Raw genomic sequence first — 24,193 nt, forward strand, 5'->3', positions numbered from 1 at the left:
AAAGCAATAAAGATGGAGACTATGAAAGAACTATATTAAATCTGGGGTGACCCAGAGTTTTTTTTTCCAAAACTCACTAGTATTGATACATAAGCCCCAAGAGGGCAGGGATTTTGTTGTATGGAACTTACAAGGTTCTCAATAAAAAGTTATTACAAGAATGCATGAAAGCCGATAGGGACTAATGCCGTGGATGACGGATAAACCCCTTTCCATCTGCTGACAGGATTTAGAGCACGGAGAGAAGCCTTCCACGCAAGGGAGGTGTCTGCACCCATCACTACCCGCATCAAGCCACCCCTACAGCCACTGCAAGTACTGCTAAGTACACTAATTGCTTTCATTGTCTGTTCTACACCAGATATCACACCAGGCAATTTACATTGACACTCACATTTAAGCTGAACTTCACAATAACCCTGTGAGGTAGGTACCACCATTTCCATTTTATAGATAAGGAAACTAAAGCTCACAGAAGTAACCTGTTCACAGTCTCACGGTTAATAAACAGCAAACTAAGGATTTTTATGTAGATCTGACTGACCCCAAAGCTCATTATTTTTTTTACTACACTACCAAGAACGGGGAAAGTGATGCCTATTTGTGCATCGTTATTAAAAAGGGAGAGATGCAAGAGGGAGGAGATACAGGGGTATATGTATATGTATAGCTGATTCCCTCTGTTATACAGCAGAAACTCACACACCGTTGTAAAGCAACTATACTCCAATAAAGATGTTAAAAAAGAGAGAAAAAGGGAAACCATGTGCCTTGCCATGAGATAAAAAAGAATCATCCCCAGTCAACTCCAACATGAGTCAATCATTTCCATGTTAATGTTATTATTTATGGTATTGATGCTGTGGGTTACTATTATATGCTTCTAGAATTCATCTCAAGTTTGTAATACATGATTAGACCTCTGTATGGGTTCTCACTAATTTATATACAGTGTCAGGCATAGAGGAGTCATGTCTTCTGGGGCATGCTCTATCATACTTAGAAGAATGTTAGTCACTGTGTAGAAAGGTCAAGAATCTGACACTTAAAGACTATGTAAATAGTTCCTTGATGCAACATACTTATTAATTGATTATTGTGAAAGATTATGGACCATATTATGCCACCCCTGGAAATGATGTATCATTTCACCATATAATTACCAAATTACATTACATGAATCAGGCATTACCAACGCATCCAATGATTTATAGAGCCAAACGTCAGTCTCCTAGAAAAGAGATGACATGGCATAGCAGATAGGCATCCAATAGAAAATGGCAGGTGGTCTCCTTGGTCTGCTAAATATCAGAGAGACTAGAAATCTGCACAAGATGTTGATACAAAAATGAATACATCCCTCACCATTTAGTGAAAGAGAAGGCAGAACTGGGGTGACAGGGGCTAATGGGGAAAAGATGAAAACAACGTTTTCTCAATCTCCTCTCCTGGCTCTAGGCTAAGCTCTCAAAACTCCATGTCAGTGGACCCATAGTTCCTTAACTAATTAATAAGTTAATGCAATTTTTAAAAAACCACTTCAACCCACATTTTCCTCCATCTAGTGACCTATCTCTCAGATCACCTTTGCAGCAAAACTCTTCAAGAGTTGTTCATATGAACTTTCTCTTCTCCAGTTCTCTCTCAAACCACTGAAACTGCTCTGAACATAATCACCAGTGACCTCTGAGCTGTCAGATGCAGTGGTCAATCCTGTCCTTGACCTCCCAGTTATACTTCATGGTCAATCACCCTCTCCTCCAAGAAACACTTCACTTCCAGAATATCAGTCTCACTACCTTTTTTCAGTCACCTCAGCATCTTCCTAATTCCTTCAACCCCTAGAAGCTGGAGACCCCCAAGTTTCAGTCCTTGGAATGCTTTTGTTCTCTAGGTGATCTTACCCAGTCCTTCCCGTTCAAATACAGTCTAAGTATCAACAGCCCCACGTTCATATCTACAAGTCTGACCACTCCCTGAATGCCGGGCTGACTCACCTTCTGCCCACTCTACATCTCCATTTGGATATCGAATAGGCATTTCAAACCTTACTTGTCCCAAACTGAACTTCTGATTCTCCCTACCCCCCAAATCTGCTTCACTCATAATCATCTTAACTCAGCTGATGCAACTCCATTCTCCTGATTGTTCTAGCCAAATACCTTAGTGCCATCCTCGACTCTTCCATTTCTCCTACATGTCTTAGGAAATCCCATTGGCTCTACCATAAACATACTTCCTGATTCTAAGCACCCCTCTGCACCTCACAGCTGCTGCCCCAGTGGAACCCATGTCTATCTTTTATTTTTAATTAATTTATTTAATTTATTTATTTTTGGCTGTGTTGGGTCTTCGTTGCTGCGCGCGGGCTTTCTCTAGTTGCGGCGAGTGGGAGCTACTCTTCGTTGCTGTGTGCAGGCTCCTCATTCTGGTTGCTTCTCCTGTTGCGGAGCATGGGCTCTAGGTGCATGGGCTTCAGCAGTTGTGGCACACAGGCTCAGTAGCTGTGGCTCGCGGGCTCTAGAGCGCAGGCTCAGTAGTTGTGGCGCACGGGCTTAGTTGCTCCGCAGCATGTGGGATCTTCCCAGACCAGGGCTCGAACCCGTGTCCCCTGCATCGGCAGGCGGATTCTTAACCACTGCGCCACCAGGGAAGTCCCTGGAGGGAGTGAATCTTGAAGAGCAGGTAAGAATTAACCAGGCAGGTGAGAATGAAAGAGGATTCTGGGCAGAGGAAGTGGCAACTGGACACCACTCGAGGCAGAGAGAACTCGGCAGATTCAGTAACTTACAAGTCGTTCTAAATGACTCTGAAGGGCCCTCGCCATTAATATTCACGTCCTTTCACGGATCTCTTGCGAAGCGGCACCCCTTCATCCCGGGGTTATCAAGCCATCGCTCGACTTGTTCTAGGGAGTCTTGAAGTCTGAGTTGGCTAATTGCTCCCTGGCTTAACAGGTCCCACCTGAGGACCAGAAGCTGGGGGGTGGCGGGAAAGGTAGGAGGCGAAGGTAGAAGAGGAGAGAGGAGCTCTCAGATTAATCCTGTGAGTTCATTACCCTGGAAAGGTGGGTCCAGGAGAGCCATGTCTGGCTGGTAACGGGCCTTGCCCGCGTGACTCAGCAGCCTCAGCATGGGAGCCACACTGAGTCGGCCTGAGGAGCGAGGCTGTAAAGAGCTCCCTGAAACGCACTGCAAAACCATTCACGGTCCCAGCAAGATACTTCAAAACCAGGCCCAGAACTAATACAAAGAGAGGGCGTCTTGGTCCCAGTTCACAGTGCATGTGGGCGAGCCACGCAGCACCTGCCAGGAGGCCTTAGTTCCACGCAAACTGGGAAGCTAAGTCCCACTGAACGTGCAGCCCGTTAGTAGAGGTCCGCTGGCTCCCAAAGGCTCTGGGACTTAGATCCTCAGCCTCCACAACGAGGCAGCTTCATGCGTCTCTTGCTTCTCCCACTGAAGCATCCTGAAGTGCTTTCCCAGGGAGGCTTCTTTGTCCCAGTAGGTAGATGAGGCTCAGAGAAGCCAAGTCTTGCCTGCAGCCAACCTGCAAGTCAGTTCCTGCGGAGCTGAGCCCCAGACCTCCCAGGCTAGCGTGGCTATCGGATGGCACGCTCCCAGAGACTCAGAGGACAGCAGAGGCCGCGGTGCCGGCCTTCCTGCACGGGAACTGAGGCAGACAAAGGAGGCAGGCAGGCAGGTGCGGGGCGCTGCAGATCCATCAGCAGAGCAGGAAGAACGACCCAGAGCGCATGTCCCCCCCCAGGGGGTGTCAGTGGCATTTCTTTGTAAATGAACGACATCAGTACTGAGGTTAGTAGCTGTATGATCATAAAATGCTAGAGTTGGAAGGGGCCCTGGGAGATGTCAATCCCATTTCTTTTGTTTTCTGGTGAGGAAATAGACTCAGAAAGACTCACTCGCCGCCCAAGGTCACACAGCTGACTCAGGCCAGGGCGAGGACGGGGGCCTGTGGATCTTGAGCACTGACCTCGTGCTCTTTCCAATGCCAGACATTCTTACAATAATTACCTGCTCTCTGATGGCACCTTGAAACAAGGTCAACGTCAGCCAGCTTCTCCCCTCTGCTTTCCTGCCATCGGAACAGAAGTGGCGTGGAGCAACCAGGAGTGAAGGGGTGGTGTGCCCTGCTTGGACCTGTGACCTAAGACTCAAAACCCCCTGAATCTTCCACTCATTTGGTCTTGGAGCCAAAATTAGCACAGTCATGGAAAAAAAGGCTGGGAAATCTCAGAGAGGTTCTTGGACAGCTAGCTTCTGGGAGCTGGTGAACCCGTTCTCACCAATGTGGTCAGGCCCAGTCCGGGGCAGGGCTCTAGGGGAGACGTGTCTGGAAGTGTTCTCCGGCTTCCTGCCTGGGCCTTCCACGATCATGGCTCTGGGCAGAGGCGGCAGCTGCCAGCGGGAGGCTCTCCCATCACTCCCCCACCAGGTGTTCTTCCCAGCAGCTTGGCAGGGAGAGCCACCGCGGGGTGCTGGGCGGGCAAAGAGGTGCAGCCCTCTCTCCTCTGCCATCCAGGTGTCAACAGATGGGTTACGGATCTGCCCCTCCCTTAACAAATAAACAGGACTTTTACAGGCCGAGTAATCCCACACGGGATAAGCCGGACTGTCAGTTACCCAGCTTTCCCAGATAGGGTCTAACCTCCCTAGTCCCGGATCACAGAGCCAGGCCCAGTTCCCGTAAGGAGCAGTGTTTCCAGAAGGCTGGCCATCCTGGGGGCAGCGGCGAGGCTGCACGTCCCCCCCCCCCCATGGAGTCACAGGGAGCCAGGTGGTCCTGGGAGCCGCCACTCGTCCTTTAGAGCCCTGCCACCCGCCCGCGGTGGCAAACGTCCCCTGAAGTTCCCGAAGTCCGCGCGCTCGCGGGTCTGCGCAGGTGCTGCCCGTCCTCCCGTTCAGCCCCGCGAGAGCAGAGAGTGAAACACCGACAAGACGGCTGAAGGAAGGAAAACGCCCGTTTGCTGAGAACGGCCTCGGCCCCAGGCCTCTCCACCCTTCTCCTGACAGCCTTCTAACCTCAGGAAAACCGGCCAGGAGGCAGGCTCTTGGGCCATTTTCCTCTTTCTTCTGATTCCCGTGCAGTGCCTGGCCTCTGAGTGAGGGGGGCAGTCTGGCCGGGTCCTGACAGGTGAGGAAGGGGCACCGGCAGCGGGACAGGGACCAGGTTAGGAGCTAAGTCCTTCAGCCCCACGGTCCCCTGTGCCACCTATGAGAGAGCGCGCCCGGGGAGCACTAGACCAGGCATCAGATGTCCTGGGGTCACTGGCTTAGATGTCACTTACCTTTCTGAACCTCAGTTTCCTCATCTGCAAAATGGGGACAGGAACACTGCCCCTCCCCACCTCACCTAATTATGAGAATTTAGTGAGTTTGAAGAAAGGAAAGCTTGAACGCGCTGGGGAGGACTCCACTCCCATGCCAGATCCGTCCTCACCTTGTTCCTGTGGGCAGTCACTTCCAGACACTGCTGAGTGACACGTGGGCTCCCACCCGATGGAGGGTAAACGAGGTGGGCCCTGGGGTTCCCATTTGCCCTCCCTCCTTTCTACACATATTCTGCAAGCGTAGTACCAGGCACTGTTCAAAGGCGCAACAGACAAAATCCCTAACGCCAAGGGGGCGGGCAGCAGAACGTCCCCGATGCCAACGGCCTGACTCAGGAGAGATTCACTTTGGGACAACACACCGTCTCAGCCTTCAGCAAGCCCCTGAGTGATAAATACCAGTAATGATGGGAGAGCTTTCTGGATCTTTCAGGCCCAAACACCCGCTGGGGAAACCGGCAATCCAACTCTCTCCGAGTGGTCGCCCACCTGCCACCTTCTGACCGCACACAAGCCTGCTTTTCAGCGCGGGGTCACGCTGGGGTGAGCCGTCAATCTGGGCGCTGGAGCTGCTCACCTCTGACTCAGTCACAACCTCCAGGTTTGTTAGCTCCCAAGCGATGAATTGGCATTTTTCACCGAGGGATCACTACTGGGGCCCTTGAAAGCCTCCGTAAAGCTCCGTGACTTAATGACTCTCCTGTTTAAAGGCAGCAAAAGCCCTTTAAGTGGCCACAGCTGCCAGGAACTGGGGAGGAAAGAGTGAAACTTCGCTACCAGGTCGGTAGCGGCGGCAGGAATCAACGGCCCGCCGCCCCTCCCCCGCCCTGATCTAGGCCTGTTTTGACAGCTCCCGGAGCCGGTCCGCGGAGGCTGCTCCTTTCCCTTTCCGCGTGCTCTCCTCCAGCCCATCTTTTGCCGCAGGGGGAAGGAAGAACAATCGAGCATTGTCTTCTTCAGGCCCGGTGTGTCAGGGCCTCCAGGAATAAATGTTATTTGCTTGGGAGGGGAACTGGCTGCGAGACAGCTCTCAGAGTAGGGTCAGGGCTGCGGAGGAGGAGACGGAGGGCCGTGATGCTTGGGTTTGGTTTTATTGTGAGTGTCTTCTTTTTCTCCCTTAGTTCTGCACATTTCCCCCGCCTCCCCACCCACAACAGGCCATGAAGCAGGAAGCCAGTGCTGTACAGGGGCTCTGCTAAGAAGAAACAAAAGGGATTTTCGGCGTGTGCCCCTGGTCACTCCCTGCCCAGCTCCGGGTGCGCAAAGGGTGTGCATTCTGGGGACTCTCGAAGCCTGCAAAGAACATCACGGAGTGGCCCGTCTGCCACGGCAACCCCTCGGCACCCAGATGTCCCTAAACTCCTCAGCAAGTACTGCCTGGGCAGCAGCCCCCTCTGTGGGTCTGGGGAGACTGGGGCCCCAGATATCAGAGGCGGTCAGCATTTGTTGAATTCCTACTGTGTACCGCTCACCAGGTGCATCTCCCTTCTCCTTCATGTCTTTTGCCCCTGGAAAGCCTCACGTCTCTCCAAAATAAAGAACTCAAGACCAACCATTTAATATGAGACAGACATTTGAGGGGCCACTCCAGAAAGGCCAAGCCCCCTGGCCGTCTCAGGAGAAGGAGGGGGTAGGAAACACAGGGCCCTGCTGCCTGTGACAGCCACCGAGCCCTGGGGCAGCGAAGGGGCACTCTGCCGTGCAGTCACAAGTCCCCCTTTCCTAACCACGAACCTTTCCTTCATCCTTAAAATCCACTCTGGGAACAAGCTACCTACCCAACAGCCATGACAATAGCTATCAAAGATTAAGTACGTACTGTATATCGGGCATTGTGCTAAGTGCATTAAGTATATCATCTCATTTAACAGAATGATACCTGTTCAGTCCAATTCCATAGGTTGGAAATGAAGCTTGGAGAGGGTTTGGAACTGGTCCAAGCTTACACAGTTACTAAGAAGGCTTCAAACCCACCTCTATCTGCCCCCAAAGTCCTAACCTCTCAGAGGCCCTTCCCAGAAGTGGGGATGGATTTGGAAGACTCTCCCACGCCCCTGTGCCACTTCCCCCTGTCAGCCAGGACACACCTTTGCCAAGGAGGGTGCGCTCTAGGACCGTGGCTCTTTGGGCCATCCTGCCACCTTCACGCACGGGGGATCCTTTTGTTCCCAGAGGGCAGAGCCCCTGTCTGTGTACTTTACTCAATTATTTTTGTATACAAAATAGTTCAGTGCCTTGCTCAGTGCCACCCGCAATTAGAGATTTAATACATGCTTTTTAAGGGTGATAAGGATCTCACCAGCTCAGCCACTGAAATAAACATTGCCCTCCCTCTCTCAAGGAGAAACAAAGAGCCAGAGAAAGCTGAGCCACCCCGGCACTCAGCACCGTGCTGGAAAGCATAGGCATGTGAGTCCACCGACCTGGCTCACACGCTAGCCAGCTGACCTTGGGAAGCCAAGGTTCTTCAAATGTGGGGAAAGGTCACAACGCAAACACAATAACCTTACAGATAACAGTGAAGATTCGGCGAGAACGTGCCCACAAAGCTAGCAGTCTTACCTGGCAGAGCAGGTGTTCAATGTTGGTTTCCTTACTCAGTGCATCTTCTTTCTTTCAATGGAGCTCTCATCATGAAAGAATCTTGATTCACCTCTGCCGTGGGGACGTTCCCACCACCAACCACTGCTGGCACTCTCAGTGCCTCAGTTTCTGCATCCTGGAAAATGGCAAGAACAGATGACTTAATATACGTTAAGTCCTTAGAATGGTGCCTAGTACACAGGAGTTATTAAATAATTACAGGTATTTTATAAATGTTACTGTTATTCTCTCTCAAAGTTTTGCGAGGAAGACATGAGATGACATTATGTGAAAACGTGTTATAACCTGCAACGATGAGCACTCGTACACACTGAGAGGGTGAGAGGGGAAAAGACTGGCCTCTGACATGTATTTGAACAGTTTCAAAACCCTCAACATGAAAACAGCGAACCACTCCTCCAAAAACGCAGTCATCCGCCTTCTGGTGTTTGTTTGTTTGTTCCATTTCAATTTAGACCAGCTCTTCCATGTTATGTGTCTAACTGCATTTCACTTAGGTATCCTCCATCACCGCATGCCATGGGCACCATTAAAGAAGCAGCGCCTGGTCTAAGCAGTCCTAGGATGTCTTAGTGTGCATTCTCTGTACAGTTAAGCTCTGTCTCCCCCTCTCAGGTAACCCAGGCAGGCAAGCCACCCAGTGAGGGGGAGTTGCTGCTAGCTGATTAGTGGCTAAAAGCCCACTAATACCACCCCTGGCCTCTGACACGTACCACCCCTCAAGGGCTCGTAGCAAAAGCTCCTGGGCCCACATTTGGCCGGGTTTAGGTTGTGTCTGGTCAATTAGCCAAACAAGAGTCACTGAGTGCGACTTTGTGCCCAGCACCGTGATAGAAACCACGGGGTACGTAAAGGAAGTGCCTATGCCATGGGCCCTGCCCTTATGAAGATCACCTGACTGATGGAATAAGACAGAAGAAAATGAAACAATGAGAGAATCATAAAAGGCAGTGACATCATGAAGGGTTAGACTTTATGGCCCAGAATATAAACACTGGACCATGGAGTAAAGGGAGATGGGTGAAGGCTAGTGAGGGAGGGGAAAGCCTCGTGCGGGAAGAGGTTTGTCAGCTGGGCCCTGATGGATGTGTAGGAGTCGCATTGGTGTAAGAGAGAGTGGCATGACAAGCTGGGAAAACTGTGAGAGAAATCTAGGAGGTAGAAGGACTGTTTATAGGACAGAGGTGAACCAGGCATGTCTGGAGCAGGAGTGAAGCCTAACTGCCAAACCTATCACAGCTTTGCAAGAACCAGGAAAATGAATTCCTATTGGTAATTAAACTAGTTGAAGGTGGTCTGGTTTGTCCTATTTTGCCTCCCACATTAGCTACAGGTGAGCTTTAGCAAGTCACTTAACCCCTGGGAGAGTCGCTCTCCTCCCCTGTAAAATGGGGATGGTAATACATGTCTATCAGTAAGTGTGAGAAGTAAAAGGTGGTGATTCCCAGGGGCAAGTGCTAACAGCCAGGTAATGAGGGCAGTTCTCCCCCCAACTCTCGGGTGGTGTCTCCCCGCTCACGCAAGGACGGAGAACCCAGCTCTGTGTCAGTTTCCTGCTGTTGACCTTGATCCACAAGGGGTGCAGGAGGAGCCTGCCTCAGGCCCACCCCCCCGGAAAGCACGATCGCCCCTGACTGCGTGGGGACAGAACAGATACCCTCCAACTTGACGGCGCCCTTCAGAGCCGGGGCTTACTGAACCGAGCCAGGGGTCCCGGCCAGGGAGGGCAATCCTCCTCCTCCTGCCTTGCCACTCTCTTCTCTCTCCTCCTCCAGAGGACAGGGAGGTGGGAATGGCCTAAGGAGAACTTCTCACAAGTGCTGACTGGCCCGAGGAAGCAAAGGTGGCGGGGTCAGGAGTCGCCCGGCATCGGAGCGCAGCTCAGAGAGGCACCCGAGGAAGAAACAAGTGTGTTTGTGAGCAGGGGCCGCGGGGGCTGCGCGGGTGGGAAACAAACCACCGACTGAGACGCGCTGGAAGAAGTAGCAGCTAACAGACCAGCCCCTCACCTCCTGACAGTGCCCTCAGCCAGCTTTCAGGGCCCCGAGTCCAAGTTTCCGCCAGACTCAGGGCCCAGGCTGTTCCCAAAACGCTCGATAGTTGTTTCCCCACCGTGCCTCGCGCAGATCCGCGGCGCAGCGCACCTGCCCTCTCCTCCCATCCGGCCGACCAGACGGAATCGCTGAGAAGGGAGCGTGGCCGCGGTGTCCGGGGACGCTGCCCGTCTGCCCGCAGCGCGGAGCCCGGCTGTGCGGCCGGAGAGAACCGCCGGGACTCGGGCTCCCGGGACCCCGCGCCGGCCTCCTTCCTCCCGCGCCGGGGAGCGCGCGGCGGCGGCGATATCCGCACCGCGCAGGAGACCCTCTGGGGCGGACGCGAGATGCGCGGCTCCTGCGCACGCGCGCGTACACTGCCCGCAACTCCACGCTGCGCCCTCGGCGTGGGAGGGGGCGGCACAACAGGCCGTGTGCGTCCGCGTGTGTATGCGCGTGTCTGCGAGAGCGTGCCCGTGTCTGCGCGAGCGCGCACGTGTCAGCCCGTGTGTGTCGGTGCATGTACGTAGCCGTGCGTGCACGTGAGCACGAGCGAGGGTTGCGAGGCAGGGGTAGGGCGTGTGCGCGCGCGTACGTGTAAAGAGGAACCGAAAGGGAGCACCCTACTAGAGAATTATAAGCAGCCCAAGACGGCTTGAAGCCACTGGAGAGAAACCCCTAGAATGTAGGCTCCTTGAGGGGGGATTTGCGTTTGTTCACTGCCGTATCCCCAGTGCCCATTACGGTACCCGGTACTTAGGAGGCACTTAATAAATAGTTATTGAGTTAATGGCTGGATCCGGGGGGTGGAAGGAGGGCCTTCTGGAACTGCAGAGAGTGAGCACAAAGCCACATTTCACCTGCTTGGCTATTCTTCCTGGTACCAGCCCTGGCTCTCCCTCCAGCCCGGCCCTTCTCCACATCCAGGGGGTGCCAGGTTTACTTCCCTGCTCCCACTCTGCCACCTTCTCCCCTTGACCTCTCTGTTTCCCCGTCTCTGGCCTGTTAGCCCACCGCTGTCAGAGAGGAGCAGACAGGAAAGCAAAGGAGCCGAGCTCTGCCAGTAGGGCACTGCCCCGGGGGCCTACCCCTTCTGGAAGCAAATGGTACAAGGGGGGTAGGAGGCTGGGCACTGTTCCTCAGCTCCTCCACTGGGGTATTTAGCCTCTGAGCTTCACTTTCCCCACTTTAAAATAGCAGCCGTTACATTGCCTCACAGGGTTGCCGAGAAGAGTCAAGGAGATAGATAGTGGAAGAAAAAATTCTAAAACACCTGGTGGGTCCTCCAGAAATGTTAGTTTCCTTCCTGAGGAGTAGGCAACATTCTGGAAGTGCCCCGTGTGTGGCTCGGGATTGGTTATGGTTTGGTAATCACTGCCAGAACACCCCTCCTTTTTGCACAATATGCCTCAAGGGGAATTTAATGGTAGCTGAAAACTGAGGCCAGCTTCATTTCTAAAACATTCAGAAGTTAATATGCTATGAGTCATGTAATGTGCTGGGGCTTCCTCACGCTCAGCAGGAAGCTTTCCCAAGTAATTAAACAATCACCTTGGGGCCAACCTGAAGTGCCCCGGCTCAGGCCTCTCCACTTGTGGACCTTCCTCTGCCCAACACCTGGCTGCCTCCACAGCTACTGGGGGAAATTAGCAACTTCTTCCTTAAGCCGTAGGAGACACTGTGTGAAAGCCTAATCCTAGAATAACATTTTTCATCACTAAAGGATCAGATTTCACCCTTCTCAACCTGATTTAAGGACCCACCAGAAATAACAACTTTTGTGGGGTAATTAGGAAATTATCCTCTTACAAATTGGTAGATGTCTCCTTTCTTTTCCTTGGGATGAGATGGGAAGGGTATTATTTTTCTTTTTCCATGGTGAAGCTGCTGCGATTAACCACACCACCCAGGTAATTGTTCACTTGTGGGTAAACTGATAGCCTGCCTTTCCAGGGTGTGCCTGCCAATGCACTCCAGAATAACATGTTACAGCCTCCGAGTGGAGGCTTCCTGATGAAAGGGAAACTTCAATCATACTTAGTTAAAGGAGCTCTTTAAACCTGGCCTGTCAATACCGTGGAGGTGGAGAATTACACCAAGGTTAAGCAAAGGTTTTCTAGAACTGGCGAGATGTTCATTTGTTTAAAGGGCTCGGGTGCATTCAGTCTGAGCCTGATCGGTACTGCCTGTTTCTAGGCTTGTGGAGAACAGTGCAAATATTCCAGAGAACCCCGGAAGTCCCCAAGGGACCCAGAAAGGATTTTTATTTGACAGCAAGGAGAAATTCCTAGCTGAAGACTTCTAAATGCTGATCTGTTTTAATTAAGAAATCTTCTAAGACGTTATCGGAAACGAGACCAGAACTCGAAGGTAAAAATGGAATTAACGTCAGCCTCCTTTTTCCACTCTGACGTATTCTATCTCATTCCCCCTTTCTCCCTCTCTCTGTCTCTCTCTCTCTCACACACACACACACACACACACAGAGCAACCATCCAACAGTCTTTTTTTTAAATTAATTGATTTTATTTATTTATTTTTGGCTGGGTTGCATCTTCATTGCTGCACACGGGATTTCTCCAGTTGCGGCGAGCAGGGGCTACTCTTCATTGCGGTGCGCAGGCTTCTCATTGTGGTGGCTTCTCTTGTGGTGGAGCATGGGCTCTAGGTGCGCGGGCTTCAGTAGTTGTGGCACATGGGCTCAGTAGTTGTGGTTCCCGGGCTCTAGAGCACAGGCTCAGTAGTTGTGGTGCCCAGGTTTAGTTGCTCCGCTGCATGTGGGATCTTCCCAGACCAGGGCTTAAACCCGTGTCCCCTGCATTGGCAGGCAGATTCTTAACCACTGGGCCACCAGGGAAGTCCCCATCCAACAGTCTTGACACACCTCTTGGATTCATTAAGTCTCATGGAGTTTTCGATGTGCTAAAAGAGGTACTAAAAGATATGTTTGTATCCGTGTGTGTGTGTGTGTACATATACATATTTTTTAGCACTTGTGATAGCACTTGATGTATCCGAAGAGCTCACACACACATTCTCTCACTTAATGCAGTCGGCAGAAGAAAGGCTGCCTGGCAGGTGTCGTTTCACCAACGAGGTAACTGAGACTGAGGCTCAGGGTGGTAAACTGACTTGGGTAATACCACGCCATCAGGGTAAGATACAGCCTGATTTGAACCCATCTTCCCTCCCAGGTCATCTACCCTACCTGAGAGCTTATTAGAGAGGCCAGTCCTCAGGCCCCGCCCCAGACCTGCTCAGTCTGGCGGAGGGACCAGCAATCTGTGTTAACAAGCCCTCCAGGTCATGCTGGTGCACGCTCACGTTTGAGAACTACTGCCTTATAGCCTACGAGAAAATACCCAAACACCTGCCCAAGACTAACTGACACCGATCAGTTCCTTATAGTCTAACTACACCCACCTAACACTCACCATTCCCGAAACATTTTTATTTTTGATACCATGTTCCTGTTATTTTGAACAGCATTTGTTTTCGTCTCTGCCTGGCAAACTCCTGCTAATCATTTAAAGCCCAGTTCAAAGACCTCCCCCTCTCAAGATTTCACCGTCTTCTCCAGCAGTCCCACTTGCCCCTTTCCCTTTCCCCCGACAGCACCGGGACATACCTCAACAGCATTGCCATGCCTGGGGCTTCAGTTTCTCTGCATCACCCTCATGGTGGACTCTAATGAGCTCGGCAACTTCGTCTTATTCCCTCTTGGTACTCCCAGTACCTGGCACTGTGCCAGGAATACGGTTAAGTGCTTAATAAATACGTATTGAATTAAGGAATAAGTGAATGCATGAGCCCAAGTATTATGATAAGTGTACTGAGTAATGGAGACAGGTGACTGGCCTGGGGGCACACAGCTGGCTTTGCTCCAGAGCCTGGTATGACCCCCAGGCGTCCTGACACCCAACCCAGGATACTAATTCTCTCCACTCTGGGCTTTAGGTAATGTAATTGTTAAACAATTTTTGGTTACTTTGTGACAGATAATTATGCCAAACACACCGAATAGACAAAATTCTTCCCTTCAGGCTACAGAGCTGTGACTTCACTAGGTCACAGCCTCTGTTGGTTATCTCTGCATCTCTGTGTGCTTGTATTTATATATGGCACCTGTCACAAGGGTACCTAGACCAACTATTAAACCAGTTATAATGCCCAGGAACCGATTTATGGCAGCCAGCAATTAGATCCGTTCGTGTTTTAACTTTTTCTCCCTTTGAAGTTTAATAGATGGTTATTACGATGTTGTCTTTACTGCCTCCAAATCTGCAGGCTGCTCACAGCCTAAATCTGCAGTGAGAGAAGGTTAGACTTTTGAGGGAAACTGCATATAACCTAAAGCAACTCTTTGGGTTCCATTTCTAAGTCTGCGGCTTCGCCTGGGTCTTCTTCCTCTGTGAAGAGCATCAGGATGAAAAAGGATAAGGAACAGACCCATACAGCACACATTTAGTGAGACTTACTCCGTGTTAGGTGTGGAGGACCCCCAGGGAGCAAGATGTGGTACTTACCTTCAAAAAGCTCCTAGCCCAGTGGGGGAAGCGAGGGTTGTGAGTTGGAATTCACGATCTACTGTGATGGGTGTTACGATAGAGGCGCAGGGAGGGGAGGCTCCCACACGGAGAGCTGGGGCGTGAGCTGCACTTAGCCAGCTGAGAGGGAGGAGAAGCCCGGGGGTAGGAGAGAGGAAGGCACTCCGCAAGGACTGAAAGTAGTTCCCAGGGCTGGACTCAGACTAGATGTTGGTCTGCGTCTTTGGTGGGATGCACGAGAGGCCCAGACTGCAAAGGATGGAGGTCATTTACAGTCTGGTGCTAGGACAAAAGAAGATAGTAGGAGAGGGCATAATTTCTCATCAGTGCCTTCCTTGTGGGTGATGGGCACAGCCCAAAGTTTGCCCCAAATCTGCTTTGAATCAAGGAGAACATCTATTTCTTCAAGCCACCTGTGGCTTTGGGGACTAAGGAGGTTGCAGAAGACAGGGAGTTGTGAATAAAGGATCAGAATTTGTCATGAGGCTTCCCTGGTGGCACAGTGGTTAAGAATCCGCCTGCCAATGCAGGGGACACGGGTTCGTGCCCCGGTCTGGGAAGATCCCACATGCCACGGAGCGGCTGGGCCCGTGAGCCACAACTACTGAGCCTGCGTGTCCAAAAGCCTGTGCTCCGCAACGGGAGAGGCCGCGACAGTGAGAAGCCGCGCATCGCGATGAAGAGTGGCCCCCGCTCTCCGCAACTGGAGAAAGCCCTCGCACAGAAACGAAGACCCAACACAGCCAAAAATAAATATAAAATAAATAAAAATTAAAAAAAAAAAAAAAAAAAAGAATTCGTCATGATTGCCAACTTTATACCTCCCTAAAGGCTCCTTCCCCAGAGCTGATAAAACGTACTCAAAAGTCTCTTTCATCCTTAAAAAAAGAAAATTGACCTAACTCAATACAAGCCTTCCCTCACCCTGTGATTGGTACAAGCTCTCCCTTGAACTCTTCACTTCCTTTGATAACCAAGTTCCTCAAAACAAAATGCACACTACCCTCTCCTTCCACTCACTTTCCATCCACAGCTGCCAGGCTTGTGTCTCTACACCCGCAGAACCACTATGATAGAGGTGATCATATCCAATGGAGTCATTCATTTATTCAGTCAACAAATCTTTGCTTTGTATCTACTCTGAACCAGGCAGTGTTCCAGGCCCACAGATACAGTGGTCTAAAGGCTTTCTCAGAGTTTACGTTTCGGTGGACTCCTTTCAGTTCTTAGGTCTCTGTAGCATTTGCGGTCATTGAGCTTTGCCTTCTGGAGACACTCTCTTGCTTTCCATACGCCAATCTCCTGTGATTCTTCTATCTTTCGTATTATTCCTTCTCAACCTATTCGTTAAAGCCTGGCTTTAGGTAGTGTTCTAGGCACTAGACTAATCCTCCAAGATTTTATCCTTTCCTCTGATTTTAGTTGTCAGACGTGTATCTCAGTATCTGTATAACCAGCTCCCTCCACACAACTCTCTGTGGACGCCCCCTCCGTGTCCACTTAACCAAAGCTGGACTCTAGCTGCTGTGTCCCCACCCTCTCCTCCTCCTGTGTTTTCCAGCTCAGTGAATCCTGCTGTGCAATCGTGGGTGCTGAGAGTCACCCTGGACCTGTGACTTTTCTTCTTCCTGTGCTCCCTATATGCCAACAGCCTCTGTCCCTGCTCAGGACCCTCACCATCTCTCCTGGAAACGGCCCTAGTCTCCTTGTCTCCACACTTATCTCATCCAGCTGCTGGCACAGTGATCTCTCCACGCTGCAAATCTGACCACGTTCCTCCTCAAGATTCTCCATCCCCTCTTCCAGCAGTTCTCAGTATGAGACCCCCCCAAGACACTTTCAGGAAGTCCACAAGGTCAGAACCGTTTTCATCATAATAGTAAGACATTATTTACCCTTTTCACGGTGTTGACATTTGCACTGATGGGGCAGAAGCGATGGTGGGTAAAACAGCAGGTGCCTTAGCACAGATTAAGGCCACAGCACCAAATGATACTATGTACTAATAGTTTTATTCTTAACACTGTGCACTCCCAGCAAGGAGAAAAGCCAGTTTATTTAATGTCCCTGATGAAGCAGTAAAAATATTAATTTTATTAATCTCAGCCCTGGAATGAGCATCTTTTTGATATTCTGTGTCAACGTGCAAAGGGCACATAAGCAAGTCTGCTATGTGCCAAAGTATGATGGTTGTCTCAGAGAAAAGCATTGGTGTGATAACTTGAGTTGCAAGCTAAACTAGCCTTTCCCGCACACACACTAACACCATTTTTATTTGAAAGCATGACTGACAAACTGTGGTTATTAAGACTTGGGTATTTGGCAGGCATGTTCTTTAAAATTAATGAAGTGAGCTTGTCACTTTAAGGAAAATATCTGACAATGTTTTTTTGCCAAGTGAAAGAAAATTGGATCTTTCAAGCAAAAATCAGAATTTTGGAAAGCATAGATCTGCCACTATGAGCGTGACAGCTTCCCAATACTTAATGACTTTTCTGATGAGATTGATGGTGATGTTAATAAATATGTGGGGTTTGTCTTGGCTCTTGTAGAGTGAGATGTGTCAACATTCAGAAGAATTACCTGAGTCAGTGTTTTCCAAATGGCCAATGGTTGATGTTACAAAATCATGCATAAGTAAAAAAAGATCTATTCAAGTGCAAATAATGTAACATTTTGAAACGTTCATTATTAATATGGCTTCAGATTCCACATTGCAACTCACCTTTAAGAAACTGCCACTTATCAAATTTTAGTGTCATATCAAAGAATATTCATAATTATTTAAAGGGCTATTAAAATACTTCTTTCTTTTCTAACTACATATCTGTGTGAAGCAAGATTTTCTTCATATATTTCGACCAAAACAATATATTGCAAAAAATTCAATGCAGATATGAAAATCCAGCTATCTTTTTATTAAAACAGACATTTCTTACAAATTTTGTCTTAGACAATACAAATATGTTATTTGTTATTTTTTAAATGATTAATGAAATATTAAATATCCTCAGTTTCAATTTTGACTATAATAAATATCAATATGTGTAAGTCACATAAACAAAATCCTTTGAATTCTCAATAATTTCTAAAAGTGTAAAGGAGTGTTAAAGCCAAAAAGTTTGAGAATTTGATCTACAGGATTAAGGTTCCAATTTTTTTCTAGGTATTTTATTTTTCAGGATTATTTTAATTCTACAGACTACTTTGACTCCTAATGTACAAGGTTAAAATATTGATAGCTGATAAGTAATAGTTTGGGAAATGATTACAACCAGAAAAGTTAAATCTCCAAAACTGAGAAATGTTCATCCTTAAAATAAATGATTTGCCTTACTTATTAAAAAAAGTTTTGATTTTGAGATAGTTCAGTTAAGCAGTTTTTTTCCCTTTGTTGCCCATGCTTTGGTGTCACATTCATGAAATCATTGCTAAATCAGTGTCATGAAGTTTTGTGGGTTGTTTTGTTTTGTTTTGTTTATTTTTTGGCTGCATTGGGTCTTCGTTGCTGCATGCAGCCTTTCTCTAGTTGCAGCGAGCAGGGGCAACTCTTTGTTGCGGTGCTTCTCATCGCGGTGGCTTCTCTTGTTGTAGAGCACAGGGTCTAGGTGCGCAGGCTTCAACAGCTGTGGCTCACGGGCTTTAGAGCACAGGTTCAGTAATTGTGGAGCACTGGCTTAGTTGCTCCGCGGCATGTGGGATCTTCCCGGACCGGGGCTCGAACCCGTGTCCCCTGCATCGCCAGGCGGATTCTTAACCACTGCGCCCCCAGGGAAGCCCCTGGACCACCCGTTTCTTATTCTGCTTTGTCTTGTCTTCCTTCTGACTTTCAAACACCTATTCATACTTCACAACACACTCTTGTCATCTCCTTTAATGAGACCAACCCCCAGCTCCAGCAGGAACCCTTGATCACTCCCTGATTTGTGTCCCATAAGGACTTCTACCGGGGATCCCATAACACCTCAATGCTGGTTCTCCAATTTAACCTCCAGGCCTTACCCTGGGTAAAATCGCGGACAGTTCCCTAAGATTAGGGAAATGGATTGTTTCTCACTTTTTTTCTCTTCCTAACAAAGCCACTTTACATGCTGTACGTGTCTCCTTGGGCACCTGGGCAAGCAGCTCTCAAGAGGAGATCCCTGGAAGGGGCATTACTGGGTCACAGGGTTTGTGCATCTTCACCTTTACCAAGTATTACTAAATTGTTCTGCAAACTGGTTCAACCAATATATGCCACCACCAGCAACAAATAAAACCTTCTGATTGGGCCTCCCTGGTGGCGCAGTGGTTGAGAGTCCGCCTGCCGATGCAGAGGACACGGGTTTGTGCCCCAGTCCGGGAAGATCCCACGTGCCGCGGAGCGGCTGGGCCCGTGAGCCGTGGCCGCTGAGCCTGCGCGTCCGGAGCCTGTGCTCCGCAACGGGAGAGGCCACAAGAGTGAGAGGCCCGCGTACCGCAAAAAAAAAAAAACCTTCTGATTTCCTCACATTCTTATCAGCACTTAACGTAATCGGACTAAATTTTTTAAATTGATGCCTGTGAAATTATATCTCATTGTTATTTTCATTTTCCTCATTACTAATGAAGTAAAAATCTTTCTATAACCCACCCAGGTTTCCTCTTCTGTGAATTGCCTGTTCAGAAATATCCTGTGTCTGTTTTTCTGTTGGGTTGTTTGTCTTTTTCTTACTGATTTGAAATTCTTTATATATTCTGGATACTCACCTTTTTTTCTGCTATGTGCATTGCAAATCTTACCTCCCTGTGAGTAACTGGTCTTTTAAGTCTGTCTATGGAGTCTTCTATTGTACAGAAGTTTCAATTTTTAATATAATCAAATATATCAGTCTTTTACTTTATAGTTTAAGCTTTTTATACATTATCAGATTCTTCCCCATCCCAAGTTCATATGATATTGCATGTATTTTTGTCTAAAACTTTTCACATTTAGGTCTTTAATCCTTCCTGAGGGCAGCTGCATCCATGAGGGAGAAGGTGTGGGCCAAGCTGGACTCCACATGGGTTTATCGGCATCTGTGTACCAGCCAGACACGTTGCTCCCAAGGGCGAGCGAGTCAGGGGACACAGAGAGGTTCAGAACACGCTTCAGGAACAGCTCTCCTCACGGAAGCCAGGAGCAAAAAGGCGCTCCCTTTAACGTTACAAGTTACACATTACAAGTTTTAAATTGTTTCATCTTCCTGGCGAATTATTTTTCCTTTTATCCTGTATTAACTTTATGACTAATACTACTTTTTGATTTTAAAAATCTATTTTGTGTGACATTAAAGAAGCTACACAGCAACTTTAAAAAATTAGTTTATGGCTGGTTTATCTTGATTCAGCTCTTTACTTCTAGCCTGTGTCACGGCATTTTAGTTGTGTCCTTTTCAAATAGCATGCAGTGGAAATTTTGGTGGTGGCGGTAGGGGTTGTTGAGTAAATTTACTTCTATTTTTTAGAACTTTTAAAATTTGTCTGTTTGTTTGTTTCTTTTTTGCCTACACCACGCAGCATGTGGGATCTTAGTTCCCCAACCATGGATCAAACCCATACCCCCTGTATTGGAAGCACAGAGTCTTAACCACTGGACTGCCAGGGAAGTCCTGTTTCTTTTTCTTTTGAAAATGTTTAAACCTATACTAAGATTCACCAACTGTTAAATTCTTGCCAAGTTTCTTCCTCCCACCTCTCTCCCCCACCCACATATACATATATATAAAATTTTTTTTACAAATCATCTGAAAATTGGCTACACATATCAGGACACTTCACTCCCCAATATTTCAAGACATTCCCAAAGAACAGTAACATTTTTTATACAACTACATCACCATTACCACACCTAAGAAAATCAACATTAATTCAATAATATCTTGTAATATTCAAATTTTCCCAATTGTGCCAAGTATATGTTTTCTAGCTGTTGTCCCCTGTGATTTAGGAACTATTCAAAATATATATATTGCAACAGCTCATACAGCTCAAGATCAAAGAAACAACCCCATCCAAAAATGAGCAGAAGATCTAAATAGACATTTCTCCGAAGAAGACATACAGATGGCCAACAGGTACATGAAAAGCTGCTCAACATCACTAATTATTAGAGAAATGCAAATCAAAATCAAAACGAGGTATCACCTCACACCAGTCAGAATGGCCATCATCAAAATGTCTACAAAGAATAAATGCTGGAGAGGGTGTGGAGAAAAGGGAACCCTCCTACACTGTTGGTGGGAATGTAAATTGGTGTGGTCATTATGGAGAACAGTATGGAAGTTCCTTTAAAAACAAAAAACAGAGTTACTGTATGATCCAGCAATCCCACTCCTGGGCATATATCTGGAGCAAACTCTAATTTGAAAAGATACATGCACCCCAATGTTCATAGCAGCACTATTTACAATAGCCAGGACATGGAAGCAACCTAAGTGTCCATCGACTGATGAATGGATGAGGAAGGTGTGGTACATATATACAATGGGATATTACTCAGCCATAAAAAGAATGAAATAATGCCATTTACAGCAACATGGATGGACCTAGAGGTTATCATACTAAGTGAAGTCAGATAGAGACAGACAAATATCATACGATATGGCTTATATGTGGAATCTAAAAAAATGATACAAATGAACTTATTTACAAAACAGAAACAGACTAGCAGACATAGAAAACAAACTTATGGTTACCAAAGGGGAAGGGGGGATAAGTTAAGATTTGGGATTAAAATATACACAGTACTATATACAAAATAGATAACCAACAAGGACCTACTATATGACACAGAGAACTATACTCAATATCTTGTAATAACCTATAATGGAAAAGAATCTAAAAAAGATTATGTATTTATATGTATAGCTGAATCACTTTGCTGTACACCTGAAACTAACACAACATTGTAAATCAACTATATTTCAATAAAAACTATATATCTATATATGGCATCTGGGCACTATATCTCCATAATTTCCATCAACCTAGATATTCCCTCCCCCTGCCTTCTGTTCTCCATGTGAATGAATCCTTTGTAGAGCCCAGGCCTGTTGTCTGCAATAAGCTCCACACTCTGGATTTGTCTGACGGTTTTTCCATCATTAGATTCATCTTAAACATTCCTGGTAAGAACACCATGTAGGAGCTGGGTGCATATTGTGGGTAATGCCAAGCTCATCTCCTTGATTAAGTTAGTAATTGCCAGATCTCTCCATTGTAAAGGCACATTTTCTCCTTTCTGACTAAAAAGTTATCTATGGAGGAATTCCTTAAGACCAAGTAAATACCTTTCACTTGATTGTTTTAGCATTCATTGATAATCCTCCCTTGCATAAGTGGTTACATTGAGGAGTTACAAAATACTGATGTTGTAATTCCATCATTCTATATATATATATATATATCAGCTGGCATCCTTCTGTAAAGAAAACATTTTTCTTCCCCCATCTTTCTCTCTCTCAACCTCTCACTGTCTTCTCTCCTTTCAACTTTATTAAGATATAACTTTCCATAGCACAAATTACACATATTTCAAGTGTATGATTTGATGACTTTTAACCTGTGTATAACCCCATGAAACCATCACCACAGTAAAAATAGGAACACTTCCATCACCTCCAAAAGTTTCCTCATTTTCTAATCCAAGACAACCACTGATCTGCTTTCTGTCACTATAAATTTGTTTGCATTTCCTGAAATTATACATAAATGGAGTCATACACTAGATACTTTTTTGCCTGGCTTCTTTCACTTGGCACAACGATTCTGAGATTCATGCATGTTCCTCTTTATGGCTAACATTCTATTGTATGAATATACTACAATTTTTTATCCATTCCCCCGTGGATGAGCATTTGGGCAGTTTCCAGTTGAGGGCTAAATCCTGAACCTAAAAAAATCAATAATCATAATCAGTTGAGAAATCAGAGAAAAGTGAGAGAAAGTAGCATAATTCTCCCGTGAGAATCAGAGCTTAACTATTAACGTAGGAACATTACTGGCTCAAAGGCATCCACTCAACATCAAGGCAAAAGCTAGAGCAGGGGACCGTGAGCTGCAGAGTTGAATATTAAACTTGGTATTTCTGGGAACCAGCACAGGAGCATCAGGTAAGAGAGAGGCAATCAGCGTTGCTTCTGTCTGTTGGCACTGATGTAAGTATGTTTTCATGGCCCTGTCTGCTAATAATGATGTCGTTCTTGGAAATAAAATAAATATTAATATGTTTACATGCATTGTTTACTTTATACAAATTCTATGAGTGGTGTGCTAAGAAATAACTAGTTTTGGAGGCCAAAATAAGTCTCCAAGTGGGCAATTTTGGCAAATAATTCTGTGAAGTCCTGTTAACCTTGTTTGAAGATACGAATGTTATATTATTTGAATGTTACGAAATGTTCATTGGTGTTTCTAGTGTTTAAAATTCACCCTAAGTTACAGTTCTTTGCAAATATTTTGACAAACGACATACAATGAGAAAAACGGATTAATGTTGTTATGTAATGATCTAATAAGAGACCAGAAACTGATCTAAAATCCAAATTTTAAAAAGCAACGTCTATTTCAACGGCAAAACAAAAACCAGGCCAAACAGACAAAATATTTTTGTTAGTAAAAAAGGAAATGACCTGATCTGAAGCAACATGTTCACTAATCGCCCAATTTGAAGATGCTTTTGAACACATCCTCAACCAACCAATTCCGTGAACCTTAACACGAGATGAAAGACATTTTTGTACATCTGGAATGCTTGTCCTAAAACTAAGATTTCACTACTGGATAGTAAAATTCATGCTTGTGTGATTTACAATTTTATTTTAAGAGTAAGTTTTAAATATTTGTGATATTATCTTTGGATATTTAAAACGATTTTTACTTGGCATTTATTCTGTGTTAACGTTTCCTTCTAATTTTACCTTCTAATTACTATCAAATGCCTATATCAGGTAGAGGTCATTTTTACATGTTATGGAAACATGTAATTTAGTCATAATATTTTGGTTCACAATAGTAATAGCCAAGCATTTATTATTACACTTTTTTTTCCACAGAAAACCTTTCGAACTTTTAGTATAACCCTATCACATATCACAGAAAAAATATTCATTGTCTATTATTGTGGCCAATCGTTATTATTTAAAAACACGTAAGTGACGTGTTATGGAAAAAATACAGAATAAATTGTATTTGGGGAGTTCCTGGGAATTCCAATTTCTTGTTTCTGCCTCACGAAAACTATTATCTGTCAGGAATTTGGAAACAGTAGCCTGTATTAAGGTAGCCATAGTGAAAGGAGAGAGGAAAGGAAAAAATAAAGAGGTATTTTTAAGAGGTAAATCATCAGATTTAGTGGCTGATTTGATAGGAGAAATAGGGGAGGAATGACTCTAGAATCACATTTGAAGTGTGTGGTTTTGCAGATGTGGACGATGAAGATCTCAGGAAGGAAAGCAGTGCAGGGCAGTGAGGTTGCCGGAACACAGAACGTTTAAGGAGCCTGAGTCATGCGGTTGACAGTGTCCTCAGCAAAGAGGTTTGTTCTAGAGATGGAGGCTCAAGACTCAGTAGCAAACAGATAGGAGTCAGAATCATGGGCAAGTCAGTATTTGCTTCCAACTATTTCAGACACGTTCAGTACATCTACCACAAAGCAGAAG

General features: G+C 46.8%; 1 long non-coding RNA gene across 5 annotated transcripts in view; it reads right to left on the reverse strand.

The window, feature by feature from the left end:
- Positions 1–10,366, reverse strand: part of LOC136794540 (uncharacterized) — a 110,365-nt gene extending 99,999 nt beyond the window's left edge. Inside the window, exons 1-2 of one of the 5 annotated variants that reach the window (XR_010841507.1) lie at positions 9,964–10,349; positions 7,913–8,069 (exon numbers count right to left, since the gene is read on the reverse strand). This is a non-coding gene — a long non-coding RNA (uncharacterized lncRNA). Of the gene's footprint in view, positions 1–7,912; positions 8,070–9,963 lie in introns of all 5 variants that reach the window. The other 4 variants (XR_010841508.1, XR_010841504.1, XR_010841505.1 and 1 more) reach the window with 4 other exon arrangements.
- Positions 10,367–24,193: the final 13,827 nt, after the last annotated feature.

This window comes from Kogia breviceps, chromosome 7 (genome assembly GCF_026419965.1).
Source record: "Kogia breviceps isolate mKogBre1 chromosome 7, mKogBre1 haplotype 1, whole genome shotgun sequence".
NCBI lineage: Eukaryota > Metazoa > Chordata > Mammalia > Artiodactyla > Physeteridae > Kogia > Kogia breviceps.